Source organism: Canis aureus, chromosome 5 (assembly GCF_053574225.1).
Source record: "Canis aureus isolate CA01 chromosome 5, VMU_Caureus_v.1.0, whole genome shotgun sequence".
In the NCBI taxonomy this organism is placed as follows: domain Eukaryota; kingdom Metazoa; phylum Chordata; class Mammalia; order Carnivora; family Canidae; genus Canis; species Canis aureus.
This window is the reverse complement of record NC_135615.1, coordinates 82,412,124-82,428,321: the sequence shown is the minus strand read 5'-3', so window position 1 is coordinate 82,428,321 and position 16,198 is coordinate 82,412,124. Positions and strand designations below refer to the sequence as shown.

At 59.1% G+C, this 16,198-nt stretch overlaps 1 protein-coding gene and 1 long non-coding RNA gene across 2 annotated transcripts in view; one reads left to right on the top strand and one right to left on the bottom strand.

Moving 5' to 3' along the window:
* Positions 1 to 15,357, bottom strand: part of FAM131C (family with sequence similarity 131 member C) — a 32,382-nt gene extending 17,025 nt beyond the window's left edge. The window contains exon 1 of the mRNA XM_077899498.1: positions 15,232 to 15,357. The gene's annotated coding sequence lies outside the window, so the exon portion shown is untranslated. The remainder of the gene's footprint in view (positions 1 to 15,231) is intronic.
* LOC144314876 (uncharacterized) lies at positions 8,710 to 15,896 on the top strand. Its single transcript, XR_013380727.1, has 3 exons — positions 8,710 to 8,735; positions 12,621 to 12,999; positions 15,048 to 15,896. It is a non-coding gene; the product is annotated as an uncharacterized LOC144314876 (long non-coding RNA).
* Positions 15,897 to 16,198: the final 302 nt, after the last annotated feature.

Here is a 16,198-nt window from a genome sequence, read left to right as displayed (position 1 = left end):
CCCGGCTCGGGGGGCAGGAGGGGAGGGGCGGGGGGGACCGGGAGGGCGTGGGGTCAGAGGGGCGGGGGGACCGGGAGGGGGTGGGGTCAGCCCGTCTGGGGGTCAGGAGGGGAGAGGCGGGGTCAGCGGGGCGGGGGGGACCGGGAGGGGGTGGGGTCAGCCCGTCTGGGGGTCAGGAGGGGAGAGGCGGGGTCAGCGGGGCGGGGGGGACCGGGAGGGGGTGGGGTCAGCCCAGCTCGGGGGGCAGGAGGGGAGGGGCGGGGTCAGCGGGGCTGGGGGGACCGGGAGGGGGAGGGGCGGGGTCAGCGGGTCTCGGGGGACGGGGGGAGGGGCGGGGTCCGCGGGGCGGGGGCGGGACTTGGGGCGGTGCGCGGAGCGGCGCAGTGAGGACCGCTAGGGGGAGGGAGCTACGGCTGGGGGAGAGGGGAGGGACCCCCCTGACCCCCTCTCCTCGCCACCTGCTGACGGGGTTGAAGGTCGGGAAGGGGACCGAGAGGGGTGCGCGGAGATTCCAGCACTTGCGGCCCCACGTACACAACCTTAGTTTAACAACCAGGACCCAGGGCCACCTGGTGGCTCAGCGGTTGAGCGTCGGCTCAGGGCGTGACCCGAGGATCCGGGATCGAGTCCCGCACCGGGCCCCCTGCACGGAGCCCGCTTCTCCCTCTGCCTGTGTCTCTGCCTCTCTCTCTCTCTCTCTCTCTCTCTCTCTGTGCCTCTCATGAATAAATAAATAAAATCTTTAAGGAATAAATAGCAACCGGGGCCCTGGGTCCCCTGTCTCGTGGGGCAACAGGGGCTCACTCTATCACTCAGGCACACAGCTGTAAGCACACTCTCCCACGTGTACCACGCACTCGTGCACACTCACATACACTAGCACACTCGCACAGCCATGCGCATTCACCTGTACACATGGTCACTCCCGTGCACGCACATTCAGCTCCTGAGCCGACCTTCCCGTGCACAAGCACAGCAGCCACTTGCACATCATCTCCCTCCATCTTTACACCTGCACCTGCCTGTGCACCTTCTACAGCTGAGGAAGCCAGGTTTCTTGGATCCCCCCAAAAAATCTGGTGAAAATAAAAATAAAAAATTAAAAAAAAAAACTGGTGATGGCCCTGGGCAGGGTTTTGAGGAATGAATAAGGTTTGAGGCAGGAGTAGGAGGCCCCCAGCAGGGCAGCATCTGAGGGGCCGGTGGACTGCCAGGGGGTGGGGGCGGGCACTGACCCAGGCCTCTTCCCCTCTCTGAGGTAGGGTTCAGGTCGGGAGTGGCTCTAGCCACGGCTGCCAGCAGACCTGGTGTGACAGCTGGCTCAGCTCACATATAGCTGTGTGACCTTGGGCAAGTTGCCTCACCTCCCTGAGCCTGTTTTTTCATCTGTTAACCGTGAGGGGGGATGGATAATCTCACCTCACAGTATTGCTGTAAGGATTAGTAAGAAACATATGCAAAATGAGACATAGTAGGTCCTTAGGGCTGAAAATAAATAACAGCGACGGTGGACACGGATAGGATGTATTATTACATCACCAAGCTCCGCTACACCTACTGGAAGCCTAAAGAGCCTCCATTCCATGAATATGTGTGAAGCACCTACTATGTGCGGGTGTGAAGAAGAGAGATGTGCCAGCCCTAGAGTCTGTGCCGTGTTCAGCCACATATGCTCAGAGACCCCCATGCTCTCCCCCGCTCAGAGCAGCCCCACCCCAAGTCTGGCGTAGGGGAGGAGAGCCCTGAAGGGACAGTATGTCCAGATCCCCCGGGACGCCCAGGTGCCTTGCACAGTGCCAGGTGTGTGCCTGTCCTTGTGTGGAACAGGAAAGAACAAAAGGGGTCCTTCCTGTGTGGCCCAGGGTTGCAGGGGGCAAGGTGTCCTTTCTCTTCTTCCTGTGGTGGGGTGACTGGACTTGGCTTGGAAGGATGGCTCTGACTCACCATGACGCAGGACGCTGGTCACAGCTGATGATGTTCCCAGCTGGCAGCCTAGCAGCTGGGGGGGGGGGGGGACCGGGAGGGGGACCCCAGCAGAGAACAGGGCAGTTCACAGGGGAGAGGATGCCCACTGTGCCCCTTGCAGCCCAAGACAGGGATAGGTGGATGAGGCTGGGCAGTGGCCCCACCCACGGTCCCCTGCTCACAGTCCCAGAAAAGGGGCCAGGGCGGGGTGAGGTGGCTCTAGCTCTCCTGCCTCTGGCATTCATGCTGGGCAGCAATCTTCTCATTGTACAGACCGGCGCTCAGAGAGGGTCAAGGGCTTGCCCAAGGTCACACAACAAAGGGATACGGATTCAAGCCCAGGTGTCCTGCCTGTCAGCCCAACGGGGCACTAACTAAAGACCGGGCCTTGCAAGGGTGGGCAGCTCCCCCTTGCACGCCCACATTCACCTTCCCAGCCCTTGGAATTCTGCTGAAGCGGATGATTCCCAGATTCCCGGACAGCTCTAAGATGTGTGGTTGCCCTTCCCCAAGGGCAAGCTGTCCTTTCCCAGATGGGCCCACAGTCCATCTGCCCTGTGACCTTCTATTACCTTCCCCAGTGCCCTCCTTGCTCCACGTATCTATGGGGGGGGGGAGAGATAGGAGCCCCCGTGGGGGAGGGGACCAGAGGAGGGAGTGCCCAGGTGGTGCCCTGAATCCAATTCTCCCATCATGACTTTGGGGATCCTGTGGCCTGCCCTGAGTGCCTGGCCCTGCGCTGGGCGCTGGAGCGTGGCAAGCGGATGCTTCAGGGCCTGACAGGGAGAGATCAATCAACCGACTCAGTCTAGGCCCAGGCACTCCCCAGGGGAGGGGGGGAAGGCATGGCTTGGGGGGAGCCAGGTGCATAAATAGCTTGGGTCAGTGTAGACACTGGTGCATCCTCACATCAGCTGAGTTGCTTCTGCCAAAGGTCGTGGGGTTGGCTTCAAGGAGTTCATGACCCTGCAATGGGAATTTGAAGGTTGAGCAGGACACGGGCAGGCAGACAGGGAGGGGCGCTCTGTGTGACAAAGGTACGGAGACAGCTCCGGGAGGCTGGGGGGTGTCCCGGGGACTGGAGGATCTGATGTCTGGGGGGCCAGTGGGAGACGACAGGACTTCTGGCTGGGGTTGCCCATCTCCAGGTCTCAACCATCTCAGTATTGGTTTCTCAGGAAAGAGGAACCAGAGCTGATAAGCAGAAAGAACAGTATTGGAAGCCCAGCAGATCTGGGTTGGACTCCTGTGTTTAGAACAGTAGTACATGGTAGATGCTCAGTAGGTATTTGTTGACTGAATGACAGAAAATGAGACCTGTTCAAGGTCACATATCTAGAAACCGATCATGGCCAGGACTGACTGGATGCAACTCTTCCTTCATCCAGCAAACGTTCATTGAGCACCTGCCGTGTGCCCGGCACTGCATGGCACTGCTTAAGCATAAATGAGACAGCCGAGGTTCCTGTTCACTGGGGGAGAGAGAAGAGCTGGGGGGAGGTAGGGTATGGATCCAGTAATGACCCAGGCGTGGGGCCTTCCCAGGAAGCCTGAGAAAGAAGGCCCCAGGCTGACCTCAAAATGAGCCCACTCTCAGCGCCAGGCTCCCACCTGAGGGCTGCTAGCTGGAGTGGGGTGACAGGCCCACATGCCGGACGAGGTAGGATAGGGAGAGAGAGAAAGAAGGGTGGGCCCCCTGTCTGATAGGGGAGGCAAAGTTCTATGTCTGACAGAGGAGAAAGCCCCCGGGCCAGACGCTGGGGAGGGACACTGGGAAGAGACCAGCCCTTACCCTGGAGAAGCTTCCAGCCTGGTGAGTCAACAGTTCCACTAAATTCAACTCAAAAGTGCCTCTCGAGGGCCTGGTCCACAGTGGCTGCCTCGCGGCGGGATCCCTTTCTCAGGGTTGGGAGGTTGGTCCTCTGAGTCTGGGGTGCTGGATCTCTGCAGGCAGGTAGGAGGCTCCTGTCGTTAGGACCCAGACTCGGAAGATGCCTTTCCGGGCCCTGTGTGTCGTGGGAGATGGCCACCAGGGGGCGGCCCGACACAGCGTCATTCTTGACTACTTTCATTCTTTGCTCCCTCCCTTGGCCGACTGACCCAGAAAGTACCACGCTGGCAACTCAGACCCAGACAATGTGGAAGGTTGTGCATGGCGCGACCTGGACGAAGGTGCCCAGCTGAGGGTGGAGGGCACTGAAATCCTGCCCATGCTCTGGTCAGCAAGCCCTGAGCTCCGGCACGGGCTGTGTCTGCCCCCATGGAGGGTGCCTTTGTCTTAACACAAAGTGCCAAGCTGTGCGCCACAGGGCTGTATCCACCCGGATGGGCACAAAGTCTCCGGATAGGCTAGCGACACTCCGGAGCCCAGACATCACCTGGTCCTAACTCCCACCATGCAGATGTGGCAACTGAGACCCAGGGAAAGAACCCAGGCTAGTTAGGAGCAGAGCCGGGACTGAACCCCACAGCCGGTGGGACTCCCTGTTGCACCTGGAGGCTTGGGATGCCAGGTGCTCCCTCTGGAGACCAGGCTGTGCCTAAGAAAGAGGACCACAGGCTGACCTCAGAATATGTCCATTCTGGAGTGGGGTGACAGGTCAGAGTCACTCCCCCTACTCCACGTCCCCCTAGACAAGCTGGACTAGGTGTACTAGGTGGGATAAGGAGAGAGAAAGGTGAGCCTCCAGTGTGATGGAGGAGACACAGCCACTGTGCTGGGCATGGGAGAGACTAGAGCAAGGCCACATCCTGCCCTGGAGAAGCTTCCAGCCTGTGAGTGAACAGGTGGTAGGGTGTCCTTAGCACTTGGACAGATATCCCTCAGCTCCTCCCTGGGGAGCATTTCTTGTGTCATCACAGGCCCGTCCTCAGTGTGGGAGAGCCTGCTGACCCAGGTGGGGCCTGGGGGCAGTTTCAGATTTTTTTTTTAAGATTTTTATTTATTTATCATGACAGACACAGAGAGGAGACAGAGAGGCAGAGACACAGGCAGAGGGAGAAGCAGGCTCCACGCAGGGAGCCCGACATAGGACTCGATCCCGGGTCTCCAGGATCAGGCCCTGGACTGAAGGCGGCGCTAAACCACAGGGTCACCAGGGCTGCCCAGTTTCAGGTATTTGGGTTGATAACAGTAACAACATAATTAGGTGCCAGTGGCTGTGCTTACAGACCTTACAGGTCCTGTTCTGTTAATCCTCCCAGTAACCCCTAGGAGTGGGTCCAAGTCGTGGCCACACTGGGGAAGCCCTTAGACTCCCCGTTTCCTCTCTATCTTGACCTCTGGGGTGACTCCGAGCCTCATAACTCCTGGGGATGGACAGCATCCCCTCCATTCCTGCTTCTTGATGTTTGCACAAGCTCTGTACCCACTTTGATCAGTCCTTGTCACACATGTCCCTCAAGTCTCACCACACACGTCTTTCCTGTTTCTTTTTTTTTTAAAGATTTTATTCATTTATTCATGAGAGACACAGAGAGAGAGGCAGAGACACAGGCAGAGGGAGAAGCAGGCTCCACACAGGGAGCCCAACGCGGGACTCGATCCCGGGTCTCCAGGATTATACCCTGGGCTGAAGGCGGCACTAAACTGCAGAGCCACCGGGGCTGCCCCGTCTTTCCTGTTTCAGTCCCTCATTCATCAAATATCAATCGAATTGGTGCCTGCAATGTGCTGTCTGCCCGAACAATGGGATACAGTTGAGAGCAATCAGACAAGTGTCACCTGTCTCGGACATTAGAGTAGTTGTCAGCAAACTATGATCCTTGGGGCAAATCTGGCCCTTAGCCTGTTTTGTAAATAAAGTTTTATTGAAATATATCCATGCTCATTTGTTAACTTATCATCTATGTCTTTTTTAAAAAAGATTTTATTTATTTATTTATTCATGAGAGACACACAGAGAGAGGCAGAGACACAGGCAGAGGGAGAAGCAGGCTCCACGCAGGGAGCCTGACATGGGACTTGATCCCGGGTCTCTGGAATCACACCCTGGACTGAAGGTGGCACTAAACCGCTGAGCCACCTGGGCTGCCTTTATCATCTATGCCTCACCTTTTTCTTTTTTAAAGATTTTATGTATGTATTTGAGAGAGAGAGAGAGAGCACCAACAGTGGACAAGGAGAAAGAAGGCTGCCCATTCTGCAGGGAGCCCGATGCGGGGCTTGATCCCAGGACCCTGAGATCATGACCTGAGCTGAAGACAGACACGTAACTGACTGAGCCACCCAGGAGCCCCTGAAGATTTTTTTAGAAGTAATCTCTACACCCGACGTGGGGCTCGAGCTCAAAACCCCAAGATCAAGAGTTACAGGCTCCACTGACTGAGCCGGCCGGCGCCCCGTGGCTGCTTCACCTTCCGAGAGCAGAGCTGAGTAGTCCAACCGACACGGTATGGCCCCCACAGCTGGAAATAGGGTCTGGCCTCTTGATGCGGGACAAGCTTGCCGACACCTAACTCAGAGTCTGGCAGAGAAGATAAATATTAACAAGTCGCTAAAATAAATGCACATGTTGCCGAATTGTGAGAAGCGCCAAGCAGGGCCCAACGGGCAGGAATTGGGAAGTAGGGTTAGACTGGCCACCACTTCTCACCTTCACCCAGAGCAGGACGTGGGATGGGTGCCGGCCCACCCACCCACCCTCTGGAAGGTTAAGTTTTGGATGGGAGGGGCCTCCGGGTGCTTATGCCCACCGAGGCGAGGGTCCTGCTGATGCCTGCGGCTTGGACCACTGCCCTCGTCATTATCAGGCCTCGCCTGGCCTCAAGGCTTCCATGTCCTTCATCTCCTGGTCTCCAGGGAGGCGGGAAGGGCAGGAAGTACTGTTCCTTTTACAAATGGGACAACAGGCTTCTTATGGTTTTTTTTTTTTTTTTATCTTATTTATTTATTCATGAGAGACACAGAGAGAGGCAGAGACACAGGCAGAGGGAGAGGCAGACTCCCTGCGGGGAGTCCGATGCTGGACTCGATCCCAGGACCCCAGGGTCACGCCCTGAGCCGATGCTCAACCTCTGGGCCCCCCAGGCATCCCGAGGCTCCTTATGTTTAATGACTTGGCCAACCCCTGGTGAACTGCAGGCAGAGATCTCGATGTCCTGGGAGAGTCCTGGACCGTATTTAGGACATAGGCTTCTGGCCCAGGACTCATGTGAACAAGTCTGCTCCCCTCTGGGCCTCAGTCCGTTCACCTGCAACTGAGAGGGCTGGAGCAACAAACTTATGAGCTCTTTTCTGGGTCTGCCAGCAGCACGCCGGGGCTCGCCCAGTCCCTCTCCAGGCCTCGGTTTGCTTCTGTAAAGTGGGGAGAGGAATGCTCCAGCTGGTCCCAGGGAGATCACAGATGGGAAAGTGCTTTGAGCTCAGAGGAAGAAAGACTCTCTATAAAGCCAGGGGGTTATTAGGGTGATGGGATCAGGCCCGGGGGGACAGGGCCAGGCCCCGGGGCAGCCTTTGGTCTGCCCAGCAGAGGGCACTGTGGGGAGGCTCAGTGGGATCCCCAGCTGGAATGCCTTTGTTCCTTCCAGAACAGGGACCCAGGCCCTACTGTGTGCCAAGCCTGCAGAGCCGAGTATGGCGACATGGTCGTGAATGAATGGAACCCGCGATGCTCCCAGGCTCGGGGTGGGAGGAGGGGACAGGTACAGACAGGTCTTGTCACAGAGATGGGAGCCACGGTGGTAGGGACCAGGCAGGCACTGTGACCCCCTTTGCTGAGGGCTCAAGGGAACCTGGGAGGGGTCATCCAGCCTGAATCCCAGGTGGGAGGTCTGTGCTAGAGAGTCAGAGGCCTAACACGGAGCGCGGAAACATGGGAGAGGCCTGGGTTCAAACCCCTTTCCGGGCAACTTACTTCACCTCTCTGGGCCTCATGTTTCTCACTTGTAAAATGGGAATAGTGACAGCACCTACGTCACAGAGCTGTCGTGAGGGTCCCACTGGGTAGACACCTCTGGAACACTCTAGAGCAGGGCCTGACCCGTGAGAGTTCCTTAAATGTTGCTGCGGTGACCCCAGGTTCATGGTTTGGCTGTTGGCTACTGAAGCCATGAGGGGCTTGTGCCCACTCCGGGGGAGGATGATGGGGACCGGGCTGAGGACGGGCCACCTGGAGAAGACAGGAGAGGACGCATGGCCTGACAGATTGGGGGGGCGGGGGTGCAGAGTTGAGGGAGGGCACAGTGAGGCCAGGATGGAGTCTGGCAGAGGAAAGAGCAGCCAAGCCCCCGTGGAGCCCCAAACTCCCTCTCCAAGTTGCCTGTCGAGCCCCCTCAACTGCGTGCCCTTGGCCACATCCCCGGGCCCCACTGAGCCTCAGTCTCCTTCTGTGTAAAATGGGAGACTAACTCTGGCATCGGGGGGCTTCAAAGATTCTCCAAGCCCTGGCCTGGCTCTGGGAGGAGGGTAAAGCCCCCCCCATTATCTTCTAGTGTGCCCCCCACCCCATCCCCAGCCCCATGAGTGTCTGCGACCAACCTGCTCTGTCCCCATAGTCACCCAGGCATCCTCTTTAGAAACCAGCAGCAGAGGAAAACCCCTAAAACAAACACAGCACAGCTGGTCTCCCCTGCCTGCCCTGCCCCACCCTGCCCTGCCTTCCTGGCCCTAGACAGGCAGGGGGAAAATCGCACTTCGGGAAAGGGTTTTTCCCAGTGGGTGGGGGCAGCATCCAGCTCATAATGGAGATGACAAGAGGGCCCCGAAGATCCCCCGAGGTGTCAACTGGTGCTGTTCCCGCAGGTAGGACAGTGGGCATCACCATCCCCTGGTAAGCTGGTTAAACAACATGCAGATTCCAGAACCCTGCTGTGGCCTCCCTACCTTGCACCCTCAGGTCCCGATTCCCTGGCCTGCTGAGGAGCTGGCTGGGGGAGGAGGCCTGCTGGGGGGGCCAGAAGCCAACTTGGGGTGGGCTGGGAGGAAGTGGGCTCCTGGGCTCTGTGTGAGGATGGGGGATGCGTCCAGCAGGCTGGGAGGCCCAGAAGGTAGCAAGAGGGAAATGAGAGGGTCAGAAGTTCAGGAGAAAAAAAAAAGAAAGAAAGAAAAGAAAAGAAGCAGGGGCTCCTGACTGGGTTAGTTGGTGGAACGTGTGACTCTTAATCTTGGGGTTGTGAGTTCAAGCCCCATGTTGGGTGTAGAGATTAATTAGCAACACAATCTTTAGGGGAAAAAAAAAGGAGAAGAGGAGGAGAGGACACAGGTCAAAGACACACACAGGGATGGCAAGCAAATCCCCCCCAAAAAAGAAATTCTTAGGATTTTCACCTTACTGGGTGACTGTCCTTATGCAGTGTCCCTTTTTGTCCTCACCACCAGCCTAGGGAGTGGGGATCGCAGGGCCACATGTGCATAGGACGCAGGCTCAGAGAGGCAAAGCTGGGGTTTCGAATCCCCAGGGCCTAAGAGCATGGAGGGGAGGGGCAGCACCCTGAGGTCAGATGAGGATGGGTCAGCAGGGACTTTGTCAAGGGCTACTTCCTTTGGGGACCTTGAGCTTCAGAGCAGAGCTCCTGGGACGCCTCCGTGGCCTGGGGAAGGGAGCAGGGTGGAAGTCACAGCTGAGCAGGAGCAAGGTCAGGCCTTCTGCTCCTGGAGGTGGGCGGTGGGCAGTCATCAGTGTTCGCCAGGCCTTGGAGACTGACCGGGAGGAGCTGGGCGACATGGCTGCAGGGACAGTGGCCACCTCTCCTCCCCTCTAGGGGAGCCATGGTGTCTTGCTGGAAGCATCCAGGCCCTGCCATCTCCCCGGTTCTCACTTAACCCGTATGGTGCCCGGACCCACGGCAGAGTCGGGCAAGGAGGCTCTGGGTGCTTATCTGAGTCCAGAGGAAATGCCACTGTGGGGAGTGTAGCCACTTGTCCTGTCCCCGCCACTGAGAGGACTTGGAGCTGAAAAGAGATTACCCAGGCTGAGGGTGGTAGTGTGGTCGAGGCAGATGGGTGGGGAAACCAGAGCAAAACTCTGTAGGACCTCAGGCCCCCAGCACAGAGAAGCAGGCTCCCTGCAGGGAGCCCGATGCGAGACTCGATCCCAGGGCCCTGGGATCACGCCACGAGCCGAAGGCAGACGTTCAACCACTGAGCCACCCAGCTGCCCCGTCAGGTGATTCTTGCTCCCAAACTGGCTGACTCCTTCCCAGGCCAGCCCTGCAGGCCATTTCTGCACCGACCCCTCCCCCCGCACCCCTATCTCTCTCCTTGCTACCTCTTTCTTCCCCCATTATCAGCGCCTCTCCCCACGATGCCCGCAGCCTCCTCCACCGCCAGCTGGGGCAGCAGGCCTGGAACACTCCTCTCTCCCCGCAGCTGGGCCGGGCGCCTCCTGGGGCGGGGGCTGCAGGGGGAGGCGGTGATGGGGAGAGCAGGTCTCTGAGCAGGAGATGGGAGGCTGGACAGACAAGGGAGAGTCCACCTGTAGCCAAGGGGCTTAACGTGCCCCGCACTGCCCCGACCTTGCTTACAGGTGGCCGTGAGGACCAGGGGTGCTGCACCTGGCACGGAGCAAGCGCTCAAGGAAAGTTCGCCCTTATCATTGGAGACGGCCTCTCGTGACCTTGTCTCACCCCCTTATTTCTCACCGGAGAAACCGAGACTCCGAGAGGGTGTGGGTTCTGTCTCGGGCACACAGCGCTTAGAGCCAGCTGGGCTGGCGCCTCCCCGGGGTGGGTCCCTTGGGGCGGGCTCCATTGTGCTCTCCCCAGCAGGAAAGCGCTGTGCTCAGCAGCCTGGGCAGCGGGAGAGGAGGAACTCGTTTGGCTACGTGACTGGCAGGCCCTGGAGGCTGAGCCGGGCCCGGCACCATGAGAACAAGCTGCCGAGGGCCGCCTGGGCAGGGCCCGTGGGGTGGGCACCAGGGTGGAGATCTCCCTGCCCCGAGAGGGCGAAGGGCGGCTGCAGCCTCGCTCGGGGATGGTGCCTGTGCCCCAAACCTACCTGCGAGGGAGCAGCGGGAGGCTTCCCTGCTCCCCTGACACGGGGAGGAGCGGGCATGTGGGCAGCGGGGCCAGTGGGTGTGCAGAGCGCCCGGGGTGATTTGCACAGGCTCACCCCTGCTCATCAGTGCGGCCTACAGGAATCTGGGTGGCCGTCCAGGAGGGCAGGAGGATTCGGCCCTGCCCACGGGCAGCTGGCTCGCAGGGGGCCCGGGTGCCCACGGACGCAAGGCCCAAGGGAGAGGCATTGGGCCTCTGCCAGAAATGCCCGACCTGGAGCAAGGTGGAGTCCCTGTCTGGGCCTCAGCTCCCCTCGGGGACTCATGGAAGGAACCGCGGAGTCCCTCACTGCTAGAGGAGGCCCAGGGCCGACTCAGGGCATGGCCAGTCACCACAAGGAGAGCACTGAATGCCGAGCCAGCGGTCAGGATTCATCGGGAGGCCAAGTGGGGCCACTGCGGGTTTCGGCACAGGGGAGGCGAGTGGTCAGCTGAGGCTGCCGAGAGGGAGCCGACTGGAGGCCGGGAGGCCAGAGAGGAAGCCCCAGCTTGGGCAGCAGTGGGGACCTGAGGGGCCAGGCTTAATGGAAGCCGAGCAGATGAATTAGAGGTGCAGATACCAGTGGGCTGCCTGGGGTCATTCCTGGCTCCTCCTCCTGCCAGATGAAGTACTGACATGAATGGGGGGCTAAACCCCTTGTATCTTCTTTGAACATAAAACAGAGCAAGCCTGGAACAGGGTCAGAGCAGAATGCCTCCCTGCCTCTCTCGGGACACCCCAGCACCGAAGGCCCCCGGCAGGGGGGTGCCCAGAGCCAGGCACTGGGGCACGAAATAGCAGGGAACACCACTCAGTGGGGAGGCGGAGCTGTCACCTGGACCCCAGAAGGGCTGATGGGGAAGCAGGTGACCCCCCAGGGGGCCCAGCAGTAACCCTGTGAGCTGGGGGGTAGCAGGCGGTGGACAGAACCTCAGTGGGGGACGGGGCGAACCTGGACGCCAGTCAGTGTCACTAGGGGAGCCGCTCCTCAGCCCTGAGCTGTTGCTTAAGGGAAGACCCTGCCTGGATGAGAAATCCCCCGTGATTGGCGGTGAGCTGTGCCCTTAAACTTCTCCTGCAAGCTGCCACACACCCAGGCCACAGCACCGCCTCGCTCCATCTCTGAGAGAGGGGACACCCCAGCTCACCGCCAGTCTCCCTCGGACTCTCAGTAAGCCCCAGTTTCCTCATCTGTGAAAGGGGGCTGTGCTGGTGCCTGCCTCAGAGGGCTGATGGGAGGCAAAATTAAGCCATGTGCAAGGAGGCGTGGCGGGTACAAAGTGTGCCACACAGATACAACCTGCCCATTATGCAGAAGAGGAAAACTGAGGTGAAAGGGATGGGCCCATGATCATCCGGCAATTCTAACCATACAACTCCCCAGCTTGGCTTCTCTGCGGGGTGATGGCTGGTGTGCGAGGAAATGGGTGGGGGTGGGGGGCTGCGTGCAGGATCCTTATGCCCTTCACTTGGTATGAAGGAGAGGGGATCCAGCCCCCGCACCCCAGCCCTCTCCCCCATCTGTCCTGGCCTGACTCCCCACCCCTGCCAAAGGAAGGCCGTGAGACAGATCAGGCCAGCAGCCCCAGCCCCATAAGCATCCCTTTCTGACTCCAGCATCCCTCGTTGGGCTGTAACGACTCTCTTGGCTCTAACCCCAATGCTTCCCACTTTACCAACAGCCTGTTTCTTCCCCCACCTGCCTTCTGGGTTGGCAAACGGCAGCCACTCTTACTGAGACACTCTGCAGCCCAGTGATGTGGAAGGGAGGTCACTAACCCCTTCTTCAAGGCCTCATCCCCTCTGGCCCAGGGGTGTCCGAAGCTCTACCCGCCAACCTCCGGCGAGAGGACCTGCTGTCCCTCAGACTCAGAGGAGTTGCTGCTGGCCCAAGAGAGAAATCAGGCAGAGAGGGAAATCAGACATCTGGTTCGAAGCAAGGGGCCAGGATCATCCTCCTCTGGCTCCCCTTCCCGGGCCCAAATCCAACCGGGCTGGAGCATTGAATGCCGACAGGAGCCAGGCAGGAGCTAGCCGATGTCTCCTGGCACACCTGGCCAGGTGAGAAGGCAGTGAAGCCAAGAGCCAGCTCATCGCTTGGGTGTAAACAGCAGCCAGTGGGGAGTTGGCAGCCGCCTCCTCTGCCCTTTCCCCAGCCCCCTCCCCGTGAGCCCTGCCCAGGGGAAAAAGGGTGTCCCAACTTGTTGGAGGAGTTTCCATCCCACACCTGTGCCCATACTGGGTGGGTGTGTGGGGTTGGCTGAAGGGGGCCCACAGAGGGTCTTTGTCCTCCAGACCCGCCCCCTGGCTTCTCTTCCCCCCGGTGCTGGGAAGGCGCCAGGGTTCTTGGAATGCCGCGGCCCCCATCTCATCCAAGCCATCTCAGATGCCTCGGCTGCTCATTCCCAGGGCCCACGCCAGCAGAGCCGAGCAAGGGCAGTCAGGCCCTGAAGGAGGACCCCCTTGGTTCCCGTTCCCACCAGCTGAGAGCTACGTCCCTTGGAAGAAAGGGTGCAGCGCCAAGGTTTCCAGAAGCCTGAAGACAACAAATCTCCCCCTGAGCACTTAGACCCTATGGCCTGGACTTTGCAGACATGATCTGGGAGACGGGTATTGCTGTCTCGGCCTTAAAGATGGGGAAGTAAGGCTGGTTGCATGAGAGCCTGGGCTCTGCCTTGATTGCCCCTGTCTCCCCGGTGCCTGGCACACAGCGAGAGCTCAAGGTGTGCTTGTGGAACAGATGAATGAGGCTCGGCCCACGTAAGTGCCCGGGCCAGGTTCACATGGCCAGAAAGTCGCTCAACTGGGACCCAGGTTAGTTTGAATCCTCAAGTCAGGCTTTTTTCAAGATCCACGCACCAAGGCGGGGGTATCACACATGCACACGTGAATCTGCACACACACCCCCGCTGTCAGATCCGGCCCACGCACATATACACAGCTCCGCACGCAGCCCTCAGCTGGGAGCCCCCACCTGCCATACCACTCAGACCCGTGTAAGGGGTCCTCCCCCCCATTATGGGCACACAAACTTCCTTCTGTGCTGGCCTCTCACGCCCTCCTGTCACCACCCCTTCCTCCACGCCTGGAGAAGGCAGGATGGAGCATGCCCTCGTCCACCCCCACAGCCTTGGCACCCTCTCTGCCTCCCCAGGCCCCAAGAACCACATTTGCACCATTGCTCTGGAGGAGGCTGGGAGCTACAGAACACCCCTGTTGGGTGAACACCCCCCACCCCAACAGACCTGCTTGGGACCAGCCAGGGCCTTGGGTCCCTGGGCAACAGGGGCAGGGGACTCACTCTCCAAAACAGGCTGTACATGGACGGGGCTGTCCCCGTCCTGCTTCCCCGCCAATGAAGGCCTCGCAAGGCAGGGGTGGTCGGGGAGGCAGGAACCCCACGAAGTACAGATGGCACATGCCAAACTGTGCTCGAGACTCTCCACACAGTCTATTGAACCTTCCAGCAACCCTGAGGGACAGGCACTCTTTTATCGTAGGTGCCAATATTATTCCCATTTTCTGGAGGGGTAAATTGAACCCCAGAGAGTTAAGGCACTTGCCCAAGGTCCCCAGTCCCTGGCAGACAACAGGTGTTTGTTAGATATTTGTCAAGTGGATGAAGCTACAAGAGGGGAAGTGAGTCGTCCAAGAGCATGAATAAAATCAGGCTTTGAACCGCGGGCCTGACTCCAAAGCCTCTTGGCTTCCCTGCAGAGCTTCCTCTGTAGCCTTGGGACAGACAGACATTTACCCCTCACGGGCACCCTGTGTGACGTGCCAGCTTTCCAGGGCTCCGTGCTGTCTCCTTTCACATGGAGAAAGAGAAAAACAGCCCCTGACAGCCTGGCCCTCCCCGTGAGGCCCTGGTGTGCTCCTGTGAACACAAGCAATTTCACAGATCACCAACATCAGACAAGGCCACCCAATGACCTTGATGGATCAAGACAAAGACAAGACCACTCGGTAATCGTGCCTGAACACAGACAAAAATGAACATGGTCCAAACCACAAAAATGACCAGACGTCCCTCTATCTGGCTAAATGAGTGATAGCTGCTTCTTTGCCAAACACAGCTTTAGCCTCAGTTCGTTCCTCTTCCTTTCCAGATTAGAGTGATTGAGACACCGGGTCACAGAATACCACTGTTCCCTGACTGCGGCCAGCGCAGAGCGAGCCTCCAGGCCCCTGGAGTCCTCCCCAGGAGCACCTGTCACCAGCCCAGACCCCTTACTGGGCCAGCTCCCTCTGCTGGCACCCCACACCTTCCTGAGGGCTGTGACTCCCCCTCACCTGGACGGTGAGCCCAACTTTGTTCAGGTGTGTTTCCGATGGTCTCTGGCTGGAAAGCATCGGCAGAGTCTTAGCACAAATGAGCGAGATGTGTTTGTTCAGCCCATTTTGTTGATGCCTCCGGAGCTGCGGGCCAGGAAAGTGTCAGCCTCCGTTGAAGCATGACGGGGAGCGAGGGGAGCCCACAATCTCCCTCGGTCCCCAGGAGGCCACGTTTCAGGCTCTAGGGGCTGGGGAATGGTTGATTCCCACAGCACCTGCAGCCTCATCCACCACAGCCCAGATGTGAGTCTTGAAGCCACCCCCAACCGCCACCACCGGGGCTGGGCATCAGGCCTCTGTGTGGGATGATCAGAGGGGGCCGTGAGCACTGGGCCAGGAGTCGGAGTCCTGGGTTCAGGTCTTGCCTCTGCTTCTCATTTGCCATGTGGCCTGAGCCTCAGTTTCCCTATCTGGATAATAGGTTGGGGTGGGGCCAAGTGGATTTAATGACGAGGGGACCTCTCCCCAGCTAGAATCACTCACCCAGCTCGGTGCTATAAACCAGGACAGAAGCCTAATCCCGCTCAGCTCCTGGCTCCCTGGGTTAACCAGCTCTTCCCTCCCAGGCTTGATGTTGGAGGGGCCCAGGGAGCAGGTGAGGGACTGGAGTCCTCTTTGTCCCCAGTCGTTAGAATCCTGGCTGGGTAGGGAATGGTATCAGTTGGAACCATTCCTGAGGGTTCAGGGCTCAGTGTCCCCGCACCCTGTCCCTCCTCTCCATCAGGGAGCCCGTCCAAGTCAAATAAGATGGAGCCGGAGGTTCCGCAGGAAGGGCCCCAGGGCCTGCACAGAGGACACTCTGGCAGGGGTCATCGAGGAAGACAGTCTCTGTGGCTTCATTCAGCTCCACATCCTGCTTCTCCTGAGACAAGGGGATGTGGCCTCCCTCCATCCTGCCCCAGGCAGGAGAGGAAAGGAGCCGAAG